This window comes from Canis aureus, chromosome X (assembly GCF_053574225.1).
Source record: "Canis aureus isolate CA01 chromosome X, VMU_Caureus_v.1.0, whole genome shotgun sequence".
NCBI lineage: Eukaryota > Metazoa > Chordata > Mammalia > Carnivora > Canidae > Canis > Canis aureus.
In genome coordinates this window covers 42,764,036-42,782,864 of record NC_135649.1, presented here as the reverse complement: position 1 = coordinate 42,782,864, position 18,829 = coordinate 42,764,036, and the positions used below count along the sequence as shown (strand labels likewise).

The following is an 18,829-nucleotide window of genomic DNA, read 5'->3' as shown; positions in this document are numbered from 1 at the left end:
GACAAAAGAAACTTAGGGATGAGATATGAAGGCAGGTCCTGAGAGTTAGTGTGTGGGTCTCTGGACACTAGAGACATTGGGGCATGGGCACATAGGGTGGTGAAGTGGGAGACGCCTCTTCCATACAAACGTGGAGGACCAGGGACAAACACGCCACGCCCCCAGAGAAGTCATTATGGGTGGCTGTAAGAGGCAGACGTAAGGACGATCACAGAGCACAACTGTGCCCTCTGCCCTCAGTCCCCACAGCAGGGTTCCTTGCCTGTTGTCTTCCCAAGCAAGGCAAAGGACAGGACATTTTGGAAGAAGTGGTTCTCTCTCTCTCCTGATATGTCCTCGGGGCACTACGTTTGGCTCTTTTGCTGGTCAAGATCTATCCAAGGCATCTGAAGACAACTAGGTGCCTCTCTCAGTGGAAAGTTTTCCTGGTTAAACACTCCACCCCCAAACCCCCAATGCCTGAACCAAGTTTCACAGCTCACCTTCTCCTAGACAAGGCCTTGGCCCTGCGCCTGCTCCCCCAACCCTGCCCTCTGGGTGATCTTGCTCAAGGATGCCAAGGGAGTTGGTGGCAGGGGCTGGGAGCAGAGCCCAGATTTCCTGGATCCTGGCCTGGCACTTTTGCCACCAGACCCCGCTACCTCTCCCTCTCATCTCTTGCCATTTGTACTCTGTCTACATTCTCTGGAGGCGTGTGCCCTGCACTCCACTAGCATTCACTGGGTGAGATGTTCCTGCCTAATACCACTCAGTGGTTCAGCTATATGGGGCATAGGGAATCTGGCGGTTGGCTGTCCCTGGGGCCAGGCCTGGCGGGGAGGAGGCCAGGCCACTTTGCTGCTCTGAGATCTGCAGAGCCTGGGTCCCTAAGCCAGTCATTTTTTTTTCACCAGGGACCCTAGTGCAGCTCCTAAATTTGGTGTCTCAGAGCTAGGACCGGGTCACGGTGGGGGGGCCCCCCACTCCCCAGGCTTGTTGCTATGACACACGGTTCTACAAGTGCTGAGCGGCATTGTAGGGGCCGGATGCAAACGGCACGCAGCAGGGTCTAGCTGTGAGCCAGTTGGCCAGCTGACATTTCAGTGTCCAAAGAGCTTGTGTGTACTGGACAAGCTGTTTATTGTGGTCTTGGCACTGCCCGGCCCTTCAGACGGCAACAAATGCTCCTGAACTGGGAAAGGAGAGGAAATAAGGAATCAGCCGTAGCCAAAGGAGACCTGGAATCTCTTCCCTTGCACCATTTGCTCCCTGCAGCTGACGTGCTGGTGGTGCCAACCATCGGAAGTGCCCCTGTGAGGGAACTGGAGGGGGCAAGCCCCACAAGCTTCCATTCGCGCAGGCCTAGATCACAGCTCGTGTACAAGCCCACGTCAGTACCCTGTTGTCTGCCTGCCCAGCTCCCCAAGGCTGCTGCTGCTGGAAGGTCAGGCAGTCAGTATTTGGAGTAGGAAGGAGAAATCTTAATGCCACAAGGTCTAGATTTGCAGAGAAGCTGGTACCCCAAGTCTGCAGGCTCTACACACACACACACACACACACACACACTCACACCCATACCCTGAAGGAGATGGTCATCAACAGGCCATGATAAAATGACTCCTTTCGAGTCCTGTCCTGGTCGTTTCAGATATACTGAGGGCTGACAACAGGCTGGGGAGAATGTACCAAGGATTTATGTGTTAGAGCGTAGGGTGGGGTGAACCCGTGAGACAAATAAGATCCCAAATGAAGGGAGTCGGGGAGCCAGAGTCCAGCGAACTTGTGGGGGAAGGCAAAATTTTTCAGAAGAATTTGGCCCAATCAATGCCCAGGAGCCAGTCTCCTCTGGCCTATGGCCTGAGGGCAAGCCCTATTTGGGAAGGACAGAATCAAGGATAAGGGGTTAAAGTCTGCCTCAGGCTCTTGACTTCCACCCAGGATTGTGGTTGCCAGGGCTGGACAAACAAACTGCTAGGGTATCTTCTGAGCAACCTGGTCAGGGCCTCTGGTTTGTCAGTGGTTTAGCAAGTAGCCCTATCAGGCCAGCTTTGTGTGATAAACACCTTCAATACACACACATACACACATACATACACACATGCACACACTGCAGTAGTAATGAACACTAGCAATAAACATTTGTTGAGTGCCTACTTTGCACCACAACGATGGGAGAGCTGGTGGGGTGATGATGGGAAAGAGGGAGGGTGGGCCGCAGAATGCCCACCAGATACTAGAGCTAAGATCATCTAAGTCTGCAGCCTTATGCTTCTTGGTGACACAGGGCTCCACGTGATGCCCTGCCATGACACTGGTACTCACTCAGTAAAACGGCCAGAGAATATAAAAAATAAGCCCAACTTGGCCACCTTGGGGGAATACATACAGACCAAGTTGCTGCCTCCCACTCGATAAGACTCAAGCTTTATTTTTATTTTTTTAAAGATTTTATTTATTTATTCATGAGAGACACAGAGAGAAGCAGAGACATAGGCAGAGGGAAAAGCAGGCTCCCTGTGGGGAGCCTGGTGTGGGACTCGATCCCAGGACCCTGGGATCACAACCTGAGCCAAAGGCAGATGCTCAACCACTGAGACATCTAGGCATCTCAAAACCCAAGCTTTAAAGTGGCTTCCCCAGAAGCTGGGTCACCAGGCATTACTGAAGTCCCTAGAGTGTGGTGGGCATTGGGAACAAAGAGATGACCACAATAGGGACCCTAGCCTTGAGATGCAGCTAGGCTGGCCAGGGAAATGTTAGATTTGCCTTGAGTCACCTCAAGGGGTCAATTGAGGTGAGGGGGGCAGGCTGTGTACATTCTAAGCCCCTGGGCCTCCCCGGGGATGGGGCCATTGCCTTCAGCTCCACTGTCAAGAGTGAGGCAGCCCCACTAGAACCATTCTTTATTGGGTGGCTTCTGCAGAGGCAGCTCAGAGCCATCTTTTAGGACAGTCCTGGGCACTTTAACTGGCAAGGCAAGAGCCTGAAATGGGCGAGGGCTGGAAGAAGGAGTGAAACCACAGGAGGTTATCCTCACCCTCACTCTCCCCAGTGTCTGCCAGTGGACCCCCCCACCCCCACCATGCACACCACCAGAGCACCCTTCTTTGGAGCTCTCCCCCCACCAGCATATTGTCTCCTCCCTCCCTGGGAAGCCCAAGGCTTAGAGAAATGAATCCAAGTAATTAACTAATTAATGAATATGGATGGCAAAGTTGCTGAGGTTGCTGGAAAACACCCTGTTGCCGCCAACACACACAGCCCAGCCAGGCACCCGCCTCCCACCGTGGGCGAAGCAGAGGCCACAGAGGGACTACTTTACTGTGTCTCCCCAAGGCTCCAGCTGCAGCAGCAGTGCCCGACACCCAGCAGGCCTGTGCCCAATGCCAGGAGACCTCAGTGGGGCAGCCCGTCCCTTTTCAATGACAGCCCTCCCCTGCCTCCACCTGGGGCTGCAATATGCTCAGTTACTCAGCATCAAGGGTACTCTGCGGTCCAAGGAAGTCCATCTGTGGGCCTCCCTGATGCAAAGTGCAAGGCTGCAGGAGATGTCTGGATGGAGATAGGAGAAGGGGAGAGAAAAGGAGAAGGAGAGACGGAGAGACACACACAGCTGGCAGGAGCCCATCTCCAGCTGTTGGGCGGGCTGTTTCCTTTGATAAAGCACTTGGCAGTACTCCCAGTTCTGTAGTTTCTGGCCTGCGAAAGCACACCCAGAGCATGAGCCTGCCTGTGGGAGGACTTCAGCCTTGCTTTGTTTTTTCTTTCTTTCTTTCTTTCTTTCTTTCTTTCTTTCTTTCTTTCTTTCTTTCTTTCTTTCTTTCTTTCTTCTTTCTTTCTTTCTTTCTTTCTTTCTTTCTTTCTTTCTTTCTTTCTTTCTTTCTTTCTTCTTTTTCTTTCTTTCTTTTTCTTTCGCTTTGCAAAATGCCCCTCCCCTTCCAAGGAACCTTGCCCCTCCTCACACCCAGGCAAAGTGAAGTTGTCCTGGCAGGTGATGTGGGCTGGGCCACCGGCATGTCTTCACAGAAAGCCAGTGCCACAATGGAGCACCTGAGATGGGTGTGCAGTGAGGCCCTGGTGCACACCACCAGAGCACCCTGCGTGGTGTGTGTGTGTGTGTGCACGTGCGTATGTGTGTGACAGAGAATGAGAGAGAGAGAGAGAGAGAGAGAGAGAGAAAGAGAGAGAGAGAGACTATGTGTGTTTGTGTTTGTCTGAGAGGCTGTGCTCGTTTGTTGTGGCCAACACTGCCTTCTGTGTGGCATGTCATCACTGTTTTCCCCGCCTAGGCTGGTCCCAGCTCCCTAAAGTCTCCCGGGAAAGGACTGGGAAACAGGGGAAGTCCCCGGGGTCACATGATCTATGGAATAACAAGCCCTCCCTCCAATCCCTGGTCCTGTGTCTTCATGGAAGCCTGTCTCCTTCCTCCCTGGTGAAGTGAGGATCCGGGCTTGAAGGCCTCTTGGGTTCCTTATGGAGGAACCGGAGCATGGAGTGTCACCGAGCCCCCGCCAGGCTCATTTACAGCCTAATGACAAATTGCTTTCACTGTTGCCAGCCCCTGCAGGGCCTCCACCAGGCGACCCGATTTCCCAGATCCCCCAGGGCAACTATCTGACCCAGGGACCTGCACGGGCTCTTCATGTGGTCCCCAGAAGTCCCCGCTCCCTGGGAGACCCAAGCACAGAGCCCACTCCCGCACCCAGCCCTGCGGGGGGGCCCCAGAGGCCAGGTCTCTGAGGGTACCTCTTGGGCTCAGTTGCAAGGCTGCCACCCAGGGGAGGGGGCCCTGCCCAGTCCAGTCCAGTGGGAGCCACAGCACCTCCTCTGCAGCCCCGGGGGGAGGCGGCCGCCCCACTGGAAGTAGCGCTCAGGGTGACCGTGAACCACCGTGCCTGTGGCCCAAACCAGAGTGGCCCTGGGCCCTTTGCAATGGGAGAAACAGAAAAGAATGCAGCCGGGGAACTTTGGAGCAGCTTCCACGCTGAAGGTCCTCAAGCATCCCCTGGCCCTCACTCACCCCCTCATAAAAAGCATTTACCCCCTGAAAATAAGGGAGGGCATTTAGAGTCACCGGACATCAGAGCCAGAAGGCACTTTAGGAATCATCTGGTCCCACCACTTCATCTTACATATGGGGAAACTGAGGCCCAGAGTGAGGCAGAGAGTTCTGCTAGCTAGCGGAACAACTGGCATTGGAAGTTAGGGCACTGTCCCAAAGACTTCTGGGTCCTGGCCATGGCTGAAAGAAGATATCCCAACCTGAGGCCCAAGCAGACATTTTGGGACCTGGAAGCTACAGACCCAGACCTAAGTGGGCAATGTAGTCTGATGAGCTGAGGGTGGCCATAAGGGGCTGTGAGCACTCTAGATCCCTTTCACCTATCAATAGTCCTGCCTGTTGGCACTGCTGGGCCAGCTGGGCATCATACCTGGGGCTCAATGTCAAGCCTGAGTTGGGCTGGGAACCCCCGCTCTTCCCTGCCTTTACCCTTCCTGGAATATTCTTTATATTGAGGCTTCAAAGTCTGTAACGAGGTGGAAGCCCAGCCCTAATTTTTCCACTGGTGGGAGTGGGGGTGGAGTTGGAGGGAGGCAAACCCAGATATATGACACAGATATATGAATCCTTGGGAATTCAAAGCCCACCTGCTCTTGCCTAGCCCAGATGTAATATGCCAATTGTGAACACAGTAGAGGAAGTGGGTGGGTGGGAGTACTTACCAGCTTTAAGCCATGGATAGCTTCCTCAACTTTGAGCCACCTCGGGGGCCAGACTGTAGGCAAATGTCAAAGTCCACAAGGCTGACCCTGGCATGCTTAGGCCAAAATTATATCGATTGTGTCTGTGCTCAAGCCCTGGGCTGGGGCTGAAGCTGTGTTGGCCCTGCCCTTTCTGACATGGCCACCCCTGCAATACTAGAAGCTGCTAACGCTTTACTATGGCCAGCATGGAAATAGCACATGCTGTTTTCTGAGACAGGGTGGCCTGGATATCTGGGAGCAGCTCCATTAAAACAAAGAGCTCAGCACGGAAGACAATCATGCCCACTACTTTTAATACTTAAACACACACTTTGGAAGCTACTCTAACCACTTCCACTGCTCTTGTTCTTCCTGAGGACTGTGGTATACAAGCAACAGAACAAGGTCCTTTTTGACTTTCCACTCATGAGGTTCTGCACCAAGATTCCAGACAGTTGCAGCCACCACTTAATTCCACCTATCATTTTATTTTATTTTATTTTATTTTATTTTTTATTTATTTATGATAGTCACACAGAGAGAGAGAGAGAGAGGCAGAGACACAGGCAGAGGGAGAAGCAGGCTCCATGCACCTGGAGCCCGACGTGGGATTTGATCCCAGGTCTCCAGGATTGCGCCCTGGGCCAAAGGCAGGCGCCAAACCGCTGCGCCACCCAGGGATCCCCACCTATCATTTTATAGAGCCCATCATTTTATGAGATGTTTTGGTATGTGTTCTTTTGCATTTGCGGATGTATGTCTTCAGGGCATGCTTGAGTTAGTTCTTTGCACGTATTCCACCCCCCAAGGTCTTAGGTGTTTTTTTATTTTCCTCCCCTTTTCCCTCCCCCTGTGGCATTCAGGACAGTGGTGTGGCCAAGAGGATAGTCCCAATAGTGCTTGTTCAACTCAGTAGCAACAATTGAGGAGGCCAGTATAATTTCTGAATTCATCTGTATTCAGTGATGATGGAAATCTGCAGCTGGATGTATCCGTTGCAGCAAAGAAAGTGCTATTCTTGAGGGGAGGGCCACCCAAATCCAACACATCAGTTGACTTAACCACCTGCCTCCCTGTCCTCTTCATTAAATAACAGATAAGCAGTTGGGAGAAGGGTGGGGTGTCTCACACCAAGTGGCCATTAAGCCCAGAAGCTGCATACATTCTATTTCCCAGCATCCTCTACTCTGTTTCATCCATCTCTTTGGCAACAGGGTGTTAGGCTGCTTTCTAGGTTCATTTTCAGAAGTGGCAGTCTCCCTGAATTGAGCCACATGACTGCATCAGAGCCAGAGTGAGTTATTGATAGGAAATTATTGACTTTAGAGAACATGTTTATTCATTTGTGGGTATCCACATACACCTTGTTTGTAGGTTCACCTAGGAGAAGATATAAGGGGACTGGTTTTTGATGGTGGGAGTACATTTATAGATGTATATTTATCAATACTTTTCCTAAAATACTCATTCCCATCAGAACTGTGTCTGGTTTTCCTTCTCTCCTGTTTCATAAGTGGCTTCACAGACTAAGTAGCTAGAAATCTCTCATTTCTAACATGAAGAATACAAACATTGTCCAGAGACCTGTATTATAGCTAAGACTGAAAATTTAGCTAGTATCTCCAAAGAGTGAACTACTTACTATTAACCAAGTCATTAATTAGGGTCATGTTTGCACTTCAATTATCAGCCCCAAACATCTGTTTGTTTAAACCAAGGTCACTTTAGTTTATTACAGTATAGCCACTGGTGAGATAATCTGCTTAGATTTCACGAGTATGTGTGAATTGCCTACCTCAGCCCTTATTTTCACAGAATAAGAGTTCTCTTGAAGGCACAGGGTCAGACTAAAGATAATAAATGATTTTCCTTCTCAACAGAACTAAAAACAAGGATTTAATTAATTCACCAAATTCTAGGATTGAATATCTATATTACATTTCCTAATGATGTTAATCTGTCCAAGGGTGACCCACAGGATTCCCATTGATCCAAGAACAATCTTTAGGCAGACATTTCATTGGCTCAGAGATTGTTTCCCAGTCATTAAGTGCTGCCCTTCTCAACCGTGCAGTCACCCCCACTTTGTTGGTAGAAACTGCAGGTGGCCAGGGAGAGGAGACTGTGGGGGTGGGCAGTACTAGAGATCATGAAGCAGAGAGGTGGGGGGATTCATGGTAGAAAGTATCTCCTTAAGGAGGAGGAAGCAGAGGCAGAGAATTCAAGGAGGTCTGGGGTAGAGAATAAGGAATAGAGGCCAAGATGGTTCTCCCAGGCAAGCCCAAGACTTGAGGGTAATCCAGACATACACCCTCACAAACCCTCACCAGACACACATACGTGTGCGCGCGCACACGCGTGCACACACACACACACACACCCCTCTTTTACATATCCTTCTTTACCATGACTCTCAAGTTCCATATATAGGAGTAGATTCAGATGGAGTTACACACATATGTCACACACACAAGAACACCAACCTTCCCACCAGACACTAACCTTCCAGCTGTCCCTTCACAAACACAGGTATCCTTCTCCCCCTGCCCCACATAATTATATTTACCATATATTTTTTTCATACCTCTTTTGCATGTACCTTAAACCTATTTTTTATGCATGTCCATGTTACTACCCAAATCCCCTCCACACACTCAAGTCTAGACACATGTACACAGTTACACATGGACACACATGCACATCCTCCTCCCCAACAAAGGCAAAAGAAGGCCGTGCTCAGTAAAATCTAGTGCTTTCTTCCTTTGTAGAGGGGATCTGAAGGAGTAACTAGAGAGCTAGGTGAATCTGAAAAGTACTTATTCTAATGGCTCTTAGTATGGTGGAAAAGTCCATCAAGGACATTTGAAATCCCTCACAGAGTTCACTCCCTTGGCCTATAGACAAGACACCAGTGGTAACCTTTAGCGACTGCCAAAAGCTTCTAAGACTCTGTTAGTCCTGCTATGCTAGCTGACCTTTGCAAGGAATCCTGGGTATTTTGAACTAGTGACATTCAGTAGAAGATATAAAACAAAACAAAACAAAAACAACATCTTTCCCTGACATTTAAGAACAATACTAAAGTGTCTGTCCAAATTCACCTAGCAGGCCTGGCCTGTGGCGAGATGGTGAGGAAGGAAAAGTTCATTTTAAAGCCCACCTGTCCTGGGTCCTCATCTTGTACCCTGCCAGGCTTACTCTGTTCTAGCCAAAGAAGACTGGGACTTGAGAAAGGTGTTTGGATTTGACTCAAAAGAGGTCATGGGCAAACTTGGAGTCTACTAGTCCTAAGGTCCAAGGGCAGTGTGGGCAGTGTGATCTATGTAGTGCCATCTGCATAGGAAATCTGGGGTCCAGTGAGTTTTTATCCAAGTCCTTCCAGCCCGCCCATTAGAAAGTTCAAATGTGGCTCGGCTAAAAAGCAATCGGATCTGCTATTGACACTGTTTCATTCTGAATAGCATGGAGGACTAAAAGCTTTCTTTACTTAGTTCATTAGTTAGCTAACAAGCATTTTCCAAGCACCTACTGTGCATGAAGCACTGTCCCAGACACTCCGCTCTTGCCATCTCTGCTCCTGCTATTGAATTTCTGAATACAGGCTGTTGCCAGACGTCCAATTTTCTGAGTGCTTGCTCTGACAGGGAACAATGACTAATGAACCAAACATCAGGGAGGGCCCTCTGATCTCCAGCACAGAACATGCCCATAAAGGCAGAGTCTAATTTGTTCAGCAAGCAGCTGCCAATTCTTTGGGGATCTTAATTACCTGGAGCAGTTTATATGGGTGAATCCCCTTGGGAGAGAAACCCTAAACCCTGTCTTTCTCATACCCTACCATACCCCAGGCCCCATAAATGGCTTTAACCTCCAGTCATTGCACGTGGGTACAAAGTCCAGGCCACAGAAGTTCACCAGACAGGCATTCAGGCACTGCACATAGCCTTCCTTCACATCTCTATACATATTCCCCTACACACACACACACACACACACACACACACACACACACACACACAGTGGCAGCAGGGGGTTATAGTAGAAAGCATTCTGGACTGCAAGTCAGGAGATCTTGGTGTCAACCAGCTCTGCCTCTGCTTCTCCGTGTGACCTTGGGCAACACTGTTCTTGTCTATGGGCTCCTGCTTCCTTGCTTATAAAATGAGGGTGGGACTAGATCTCTATGGCCTTTCTAGTTTTGGGACTTGACGTTCGGCTTCCTGAGCCTCCAAGGAGCTGTGTGATCAGGTCAGGTTTGTAAAATGGGAATGAGACAAGGTAGGGGCAGTGGCTGGCTCAGGAGCCCGAACAGTCACTCATCACAGGGAAGGAGAAATTCCCTGCCTCCTTGGGTCTGCCCTGCCCAAGTTCCATACTACTTCCCAGATGGTTCACAAACCAGCCTGATGGACTGGAGACAGCAATGGGCTCTGCTGTTCCCTTCTGTGTCATCTCCCTCTCCTGTCACTCCTCGTATAACCTTTGTTCCAACTCTTGTTCATTTTAACCAGCCCTTTAGCTCATACCAACTAGTTCCCTTTAGCGAGCTCTTCAGAGACGCCAACGATTAAATGGTCTTGAGAGTCTCCCAAGTCCGTAAAATGTAAATAACAGCCCCTGCCCTGGCGGCCTTCACGGGATTTCCAAAGGATCAAATAAGATAAAGTCTGTGAATGTGCTTTGGAAATTGTCAAGTGCTATGCAAATGCGAGGGATTATTATTAATGATGGGTGGGGAGGCAGCCACATGATGCAAAGGAGCAGCGTGCCAACTTGCCTGCTCTCCTCACCATCTTAGCTGTGTGAAGACACTGGCACTGCTAGCAAGCCTGTGGCATCAGCAGGATGGCTTTTTGGTTGGTGTTCCCCTGCCATTTCCCCTAGCAGAGTTCAGGACCAGAGGAACAAGGACAAGGAAGGAGTGAGTTAATTTGGGCATTGAGAAGAGAAAGGTCTAGGGTAGCAATTTAAATAATTTTTAAAGTTAGACCCTTTCTCTCAAATGGAGTCTCAAGGGAAAACCCAATTTATTAAAAGAAAAAAAAAGCAGAGCTGCCGGAGTTGTTGAGTAGTTGAGGTTGGGGTGGGAGGCATTGGAGCCCCATTGGCTGGGTCCTCTGCTTGCCCTTAAGATCACTTTATGGGTCCCTAGGGCTCCAAAGGAACACACTGGAAAACTAAAAGTGTAGAGCAGGAGTTCATGTCTGGTGCCCAGTGCTCTGAGCATCCAGATGACAGCCAGAGCCTGGGCACTGGGGGGGATAGGGGTATAGGGCAGAGAGCAGGAGGTGGTGGTTAGAGAATGCCATAGAAAGGCAGACAGAGTTGGGTACAACACTTTTTGTGTACTCATCAGCCTTGCCTAAGGTCTGTGTTCTTGGGTTACCCTAGAATGGGGTCGCTGCTTTGGCCATCAGTGCTGGAAGGCCTATGAAAAAAAAGGGATCTAGAAATGGGTATAACAAGGCCCAGGCCAAATGACTGAACAGTGCTCCTGTTTTCTCATTTAGCTCTGAGGGGGGGAGAGTTGCTCCCTGGGGTGGGGGTGGGGGTTGGGGCATGGGAATCCACTGTGGTAGCTCCTTCTAACTTGTGGCCCCACCATGAACTAGCATCCCTAGCATGGTGAGGAGGAAAAGGCCAGAAGGAACTGGCCAGACATCTTTAGGTGGGGTCAGTGGCCAGCCAGGCAGACAGAAACCAGCCACCAGCCCAGGAGCTGAGCAGGGGGAGGAGGGTTGGAAGTGCTGCTGGTGTGTACAACTTGGGACCCAGCAATCCAGGTGCGGGGCTGCGGGGGGTGGGCTCTTGGGCCTGGTCAGGATGGGAGCCCACAAGCAGAGTAACAATACAAAGACAGCTGGAGAGTCAGGGGGCAGGGAGGCGGAGAACAGTCCCCTCCTGGTACACTTGCTCCATTTTCCCACCCTCCCCACCCAAACAGGCTCGGCAACAGGGCAAAGCTGACTGACTAGGCAGAAACCGATGAGATACTGCAGGCAAAAGCAGAAGGATCCAGGCTGGATAGGGGTATACACACCCAGGACTTTTGCACAGGCAGGGCATGGGTAGGTGCTGACTTGGGAGGCAGATGGAACGGTGTCAGGGCTCTCACTGAGGTCACTGAGGTCACTGCAGTGGGGAGGATATCATCATCCCCATCATCACCCAAAATCACCTTAGAGTAAGTGATGCTGGTATCCTAGAAACATCCGGTACTGGTATTTCTACATCATTCAGGCCCTTTCCAAAAAGCCCAACATCTTTTCTCGAGGAGATTCTTATTCCACATGTGTCTTCCCCTGATTCCTTTTCCACATGTGGTGGCCTGGAGCTCCTTCTCAAATTACCCTGAGGTAGCTGCTACAGAGACATGTTTGCTGTGCCAGGGCTGAGCAGGAAATGGGTAACCCAGAGCAGAGGATCAGCAGCAAAAGCCATTTGTGCTTGAAGGAAACGAGAACATTTGGAATTCCGGTGTGCCTGGGCGGAAGGGAAGAGGTCGTTACATGGGTCCAGACAGTCTTTGTCCTTGCTTTTCTGGAATGGAGCAGTGGGACCATCTCAGAAAATGTGTTGGATGAGAGAATCACTTGGCGAGGGGTTACTTCCCCTGCATAAGCCTGTGTGAGTACAGACCTGGGGAAGGAGGTGGAAAGGGGGGCTCCAGAGGGGCCTGAGAGGAACAGAACTCAAGGAGGAAAAGAAGAGCGAATGAGCCAAAAATAGCTTCGCAACAGACCCCTCCGAATGACTATAACCCTTGCTCTGTAAGCAGTTAGAGCCCTTCCTTTCAAGCCAGAATGGTTTTGCTATTATGCACAATTGCCTCACTACTCCTGCTTTCTCAGATACTTAAAAAGTTAACTGAGTCAGGTACATTTGCAAGAGATGGGGGTGTTTCCAGTTTCTTCCCTGCATCTTTCAAAAGTGCCTGCCTGGCTGGCTGGGGGGAGGGCACAGAGGCCTAGCGGCCCCAATTCTGATCTTCAGGCTAAGCTCCGGCCTTCACCCTGATACCTAGCCCCTTATGTCTGGGCTTCTGGGTGGGTGGAGGGGCACAGCCAGGGCTCTCCCAGTTACCTCTGGGAGAGGAGAGTGCATCTCCAGGAACTACCTTACAGGGCCTTACATGTGGGTGGAGAGGGGTGGCTGCCTGCTTAGCATGACTTGAGAGGCTAAAAGTCAGAACAGTCTTGCCCAGAAAGGTCAGCTCCAGCAGCCTGCAGCTGAGGCCTCAGTTCTCACCTTGCTTGCTCCTTTGGAGGGTCCGTGTTTAAGCAGAATTGAGACTTGGGAAGGGAAGCACATTCAGCTACTGCCAGCTGTTTATACCTTAGCTGGAGTCTCTGTGTCCCCTTTGAAGTAGCAGAAAGCAGGTCTCACCTGCTGAGAGCCCTGAGCAGATGAGGGTAGTTGGAGGGAGCTTGTGCTGGAAGGGAGTCTAGGGCAGAAGAGAGAGTGTCAAAGATAAGAGGAAGACAAGAAGAGGATGAGAGACAAATCCTACCCAGTTCACCATTTTCCTGAAAGATGTGCCTGCTTCCTCTACCCAGGCTGAAAATGTTTCAGATTTTGGCAGCTAGGTTCACAACAAGGGAGATGCAAGCTCTTCTCCAGACAGAGGCATTTCCCCAGAATTCATATGCATCTCTGCCCACCTAATGCAGGAACCATGTGCTGGTGAGTTCTGGAGCCGGGGTGCCATTCACCTTCCCTACTGGGCTCCAAGGCCTGGCATGAGCCACCCCTTGCTCTCTAAGGAGCAATGAAAACAGTCATTAGTTCTTCGTCATGGCTGGGGGAGTGGTAGGGGGTGATATGTGCTCCGTTGGCCAAGCCCCTACCCTAGAGACAAAGAATAAAGAAGGAATGCATGAAGTCCTGCATGTGGAAGCCAGGAGTCTGTCTCCACTAGTGCTGGGCACAGACCTGAGTGGAGTGGGTGCCCCCAAAGACAGCAGGGCTGGAATGTGCCAGGGTCCCTTTGCACTGGAGAGGTTAGAAGCCTTCTGGACAAGTAAAGCCCTATAAGATGGAACACTGCTGCCCAATTTATATTCTCCAGAGACACCACAGGAGCCTAATGAGGTTGCCAAGGGAGAGGGTCTGGCAGTCTCGCATCAGGGGAAGGGACACAGAGCAAAGACATGGTCCCAGGCTCAACAGAGGCCCATGGCCAAGATATGCAGGGCAGGCCAAAAATGCAAAAATCAATTCTTGCAAAGACAGCAAGCATGAAGTCTAGCTCTCGGCCGACAGAGTCCTCCCTGGCCTCTGTGGGCTCCAGGGACCGAGGAACCCCATCCACCCACACTGCCACCAGGCCAGCTGCGGCGGCCGCACACTGCTGTGGTTGCTTCAAGACACTTGGTCTCTAACTGATACACAGAGAGCAGCACCCGCTTCTGCTCTTAGCCTTCAGCTCCAGCTCGGCCACTGGCAGGGCACACCTGGCCAGCTCTGCCCTCTTTGCCCAAGTGTGTGCTGAGCCAGAGAGAACACAGGAGGAAGGGCCAGGATGTGGGGCCTCTCTGAGACGGCAGAGATCCCAGACGAATATGCTATAGACTGGGAAAGGTAGCAGTGCTGCCTCCTCCAATTCTAGCACTTCTGGGAGTCATTTCTCAGCTCACACTTCCCTCCCATGACAGATACATAAATCCGTTGCTGAAGAGGCTGCCGTGCCCCTTCCTGTCTAGGACATGATTTTCCTCAGATGAATTGCACCACCTCCTTCAGACTCACATGGGTCAGACGACCAGACCAGGCACAGGAATACAGCCATCAGGCTATGGTGAAGTGAAGAGGGATAAAGGGCTTATGATTTCCTGGTTAGTGCCTTGACCCCGTGTCTCCCCAGGTCAAACCAGGTACCCAGGGACAGGCCCCTGGGAATTTCCTGGACAAATCCACAGCATAAACCACCACAGGACACATTCGAAAGCCACACAGAAAAGACTTCTGGGTGACCCAAAGCCAACTCCCAAGTCTTTCTGGGTGTCTTCGTGTACTTTGCACAATGTCCATGGCAATATGTGGTCTCACCTCAGCTTTCCCCTCATCCACCTTCTCCTCCCCGTTTCTGCACACTCCAGGAATGCAAGCTCATTTTTGTATCAGCCCAAATAATGAGGAAGGCAGAACTACTGGAAAAAAAAAACAACAACTAGACCCACAGCACAATTTCAAAGTGAGCTACACGTGATTTTTAATTTTTTTTACAGATTACCTTTTATTTTGGATTATCTATACCCATATTTGATGTTACCCCAGCCACACGGAATTCCACTATGATTGTATTTGGAATCCATGCACGAGTGGATAACTTATTTTCACAAGAGCCTTCTTTATTTATGCTCAACATAGACTGGTGTCAAAGTGACCCCACATGCCTGAGCACCCAGAGACTTGCTAGAAGGTGGGGGGTGGGGACAACATGAGATTCAGTGACTGCTATGGATATTCCACAAACTGGATATTGAATATAGGAATAATCAAAGTGTAACTCTACCTAGATAAAATAATGGGGCTATGTGGGTAGGGCAGCTAAAGGCAGAGGCTGCAATGAATCACTGGCACACAGTTTAGTATCATTAAGGAACAAGCATGATCCTGGATGCTCTAAATAGGAAAGAAACATGTAGGAACTCTGAGGTCATCTTCCTTCTCTACTCCATGGCCATCGTCCACTAATGAAATTCTATACTGCTCCCGTCTCCTGACAGCTAGCTCAGGGGGTTAGGGCAGGTGGTTGGGTCCTCCGAGGTCCAGTTAATTTTGCTCCCTTCCTACCTTGCCATCTTCCAAATGTGTGTCACTGGTCAGAGAAGAGATTAACAGCGGGCAGGAGTGGGGGGAGGTGTTTGGCTAAAGGCAAAGGTGTGCCTGTTACATTCTCAGCTGTTACAGAGGACAGAATGAAATATCGGATGGAAAATTTGGACATTGTCTAAAGGATGGAGAAATACAAGCTGGTTCAAAGTCTTTTTTTTTAAATAGATAAAATTGATCTGGCAAAGGGGCTGGCAAGGAGTGGAATAACCACCACTGAAGCATATTAAGTGGTGTATAAGAAAGCTGGAGGACAGAATTTAGGAGGAACGGTCTCCAAGGGCAAAGGTTGTTAAACACTGGAATGTACCACCAGAGGATATTGTGGTATTCCCTTTCCTAGAGGTGTCTGCTGCTCAACTGTCTCTGCCTGGGCCTTTTGCTAAAGATGGTTCCAGGGACCAAACAACAGAGGAAAGAGATATAAGGCTCTTGAGGTGCAGCCCAGCTGGGAGGCAGGAGACCAGGCCCATAATACTACCACTTTTCTGCTTCTTCCCCAGGGTTCATCCCCATAATCTGCAAGGTGAGCTCTGGGAGGAAGCAAGGCTAAGAATCAAGTTCCCTATCTCTAGGCAAGGGAAGGAGGAAGTGAACAGAACTTATTTACACAGACAGAGCTCATCACACACTCCTAGCAGAAATGGGAACCCTGTTCTCCAGTCTGATTTTATACAAATTTCCCACCACATCTTGTCCAAATCTGTCCGGAAATCAGCTCCAGTCCATGTAAATTGCCACCGTCACATACTTCCTGTCCTACTGTGGTTTTGTGCATTCAGAGAAAGATTGTAACTTCTTTGACCTGCTTCCTGGAAATACCTCCTTACATCTGAGCTGAATTTGCCAATGAACAATGCTGAGAAGAAATCAGTGGAAGCTGGTGAGGGCAGCCCCACCAACTTTCCTGCAGCTCCCTCACCCCCACACCCCCACCCCTGCGTGTTCTGGAGTGTGGTAAGACAGTGCCCTGGGGCAAGGGAAAGGCCTGCTGGTTGGTAATCTGGAGTGTTGAGTGTCATGGGGCAGAGCAGGACACCATGGATATAAAAATAGCAGAGTGTTCTTACGCTTGGAATAGGGCTGTCAGAGGAGGCCTTCAAGCTAGGTGTACATGGATGAGATGATCTCAAATCATACTGGATGGCCCCTATTATCCTCTGTCTCCTCTTGCCCGCCTCTGCTAACACAGTGTGGCAGTACGGCCTGGAATGCAGTGATTTGCTTGCTTACCACTGTCAAGATATTAGCCGCATCTCAGTACCACCAGTATTGTTCTTAGGGGCGCCTGGGTGGTACAGTTGGTTAAGAGACCGACTCTTAATTTTGGCTCAGGTCATAACCTTGAAATGGTGAGATGGAGCCCCGCCTCAGGTCCTGTACTCAGCATGGAGTCCACTGGGGACTCTTTCCCTCTCTCTCTTTCTGCCTCTCCCTACTGCATGCTCTCTCTCTCTCTCAAATAAATAAATAAATAAAACTTAAAATAATAACTTTAAGTAGATTCACTTCTTAAAAATGCCCCCATCTTAGGAATATTTTTGAAATCACAAGGTGCATGTGTTAGACACATTCTCCCCCTACCTGTCCAATAAATAAACAGCTATAAAAATAGAAAAACAAAGTTAGTCTACAGAGCACCTAAAATCCTCTTGCATACCACCAGCATATGTTTACCACACTTCGGGGAAACAGTACTCTCTATATAGCGCATGCAGATGGTCCCCACCGCCAACAAGCAAGGCTTTATATCCTTCTCCTCCAATGTAAAGCCGGCAGGGCTTAAGAATGCCCGCCTGGCCCTGAATACTGTTTCTGGGCCTGCCTCCCTCATGCCTTCCTCTCTGGGCCAGGACCTGGGCCCTTATTATTTTTCTCCTTTCAGGTGCCAGCCCCAGCCAAGGCTGGAGTTTGCAGCAGAACACAGAGCCCTTATTCCCAGTCAAGTGCTCCTTCCCTCTGGCTGAGAATTCCACACTAGACCTCACTTAACTTGGACAGTGCCCTCTCTGGAGTGGACTTCTTCAGCCTCGGCCCCAGGGGCTGTATTGGCTGGAGTGCCCCAAGCCCACATCAGTAGACTGCCTGGCCAGCCAGGCGCTCACACAAGGCCACAGACACCTCTGGCTGGCCAACTCTCCCCCACCCCAACATGTGGTGCCCCTAGTTGGGAACACTGTCTTCCCTGGGAAGTCAGCTACCCTCCCTCTCCAGAGCCTACTCCTCGGGTGGTCATCAGGAGACAAAGTAGGCCCAAAGCAGGAACTCGTCCAGCAGCAGGAACCTGAAAGGCCAAGTATTCTCCTGGCCAAAAAGAGGTGTGCCGCTATTAGGTAAACCCCAGGACTTTCTAACAATCAGGGCTAAGATGTCTTAGGGCCCAGGCAATGTGCCCCCCTCCTATGCTTTACAAGAGATCCTGTTTTGGCTGGAGTGTTCAGGTCCTTTGGTGACTTACAACTTTTGTTGTTGCTGTTAAACAGATAATCATCCCCCATCCCTTGCCACCCCCACCGCCAATGGAAGCTGGATGCTCTCAGTGTCTCTGGATATAAAGTCATTAGAGCAGCAGAACTTTTCTGAGACTGGAAACTCTGCCCCCTGGGCTCAGGGGCAGGGCCAGGGTTGTCCAGAGCCCCCTAACTTCCATCACCCATGGGAGACACCTTCTAATTCAGGGGAGCCCAGCTTGAAAACCCTGTGGTGAGGAAAATCAAGCCAGATGAGGACCCAAACCCTACAGCTTTAAGGGACACACATAGATTCTTATTTGTGACCTTGTGTGTTTGAAGGTGTTAACCTCTATTTGGTCAGGTGGTGATACAATATACCTCCCCTCTTTCTTTTTCTCTCCTCTAAACTCTTTCCTCTTCCCTTTCCCTCTCTCGAATTCACCTACTACCTGGCCTCCCTCCCTTCCCCTCCTCTCTCTCTTCCCTTTCTTCTTCTCCCCTTGGGACAGCTCCTAAGGAGCCAAGGAAGACCACAGGGCTCTAGACAGTGCAGCGCTATTTCCTGCAGAATTCCAAGATCCCTTCCAACCTTAGGAATCTGTGATTGATTAATGGAGTAGCAAGAAACGGTTGTTGAAGGTGCCGAGTCAAGAAGGATGAGGACTAGTCGCAAGAAGCATAGTGTGGGGTGGCACGGATGCGGGCACTAGGGCAGGTGTCTGGACAGGTGTCTGTGTAGGGGTGGGGTGTTCCCCTTCTACTCACTTTCCCTACTGCAGCTTCCCCGGCAGTGGAGGTGCTGATGGGGACACAGTTGG

At 50.3% G+C, this 18,829-nt stretch overlaps 2 protein-coding genes across 8 annotated transcripts in view; one reads left to right on the top strand and one right to left on the bottom strand.

Annotated features, from left to right (window-relative positions):
- Positions 1–18,829, bottom strand: part of TSC22D3 (TSC22 domain family member 3) — a 62,669-nt gene that overhangs the window by 25,400 nt on the left and 18,440 nt on the right. The window lies entirely within an intron of this gene.
- MID2 (midline 2) overlaps positions 6,956–18,829 on the top strand; it is a 201,053-nt gene continuing 189,179 nt past the window's right edge. The window contains exon 1 of the mRNA XM_077890085.1: positions 6,956–7,018. The gene's annotated coding sequence lies outside the window, so the exon portion shown is untranslated. The remainder of the gene's footprint in view (positions 7,019–18,829) is intronic.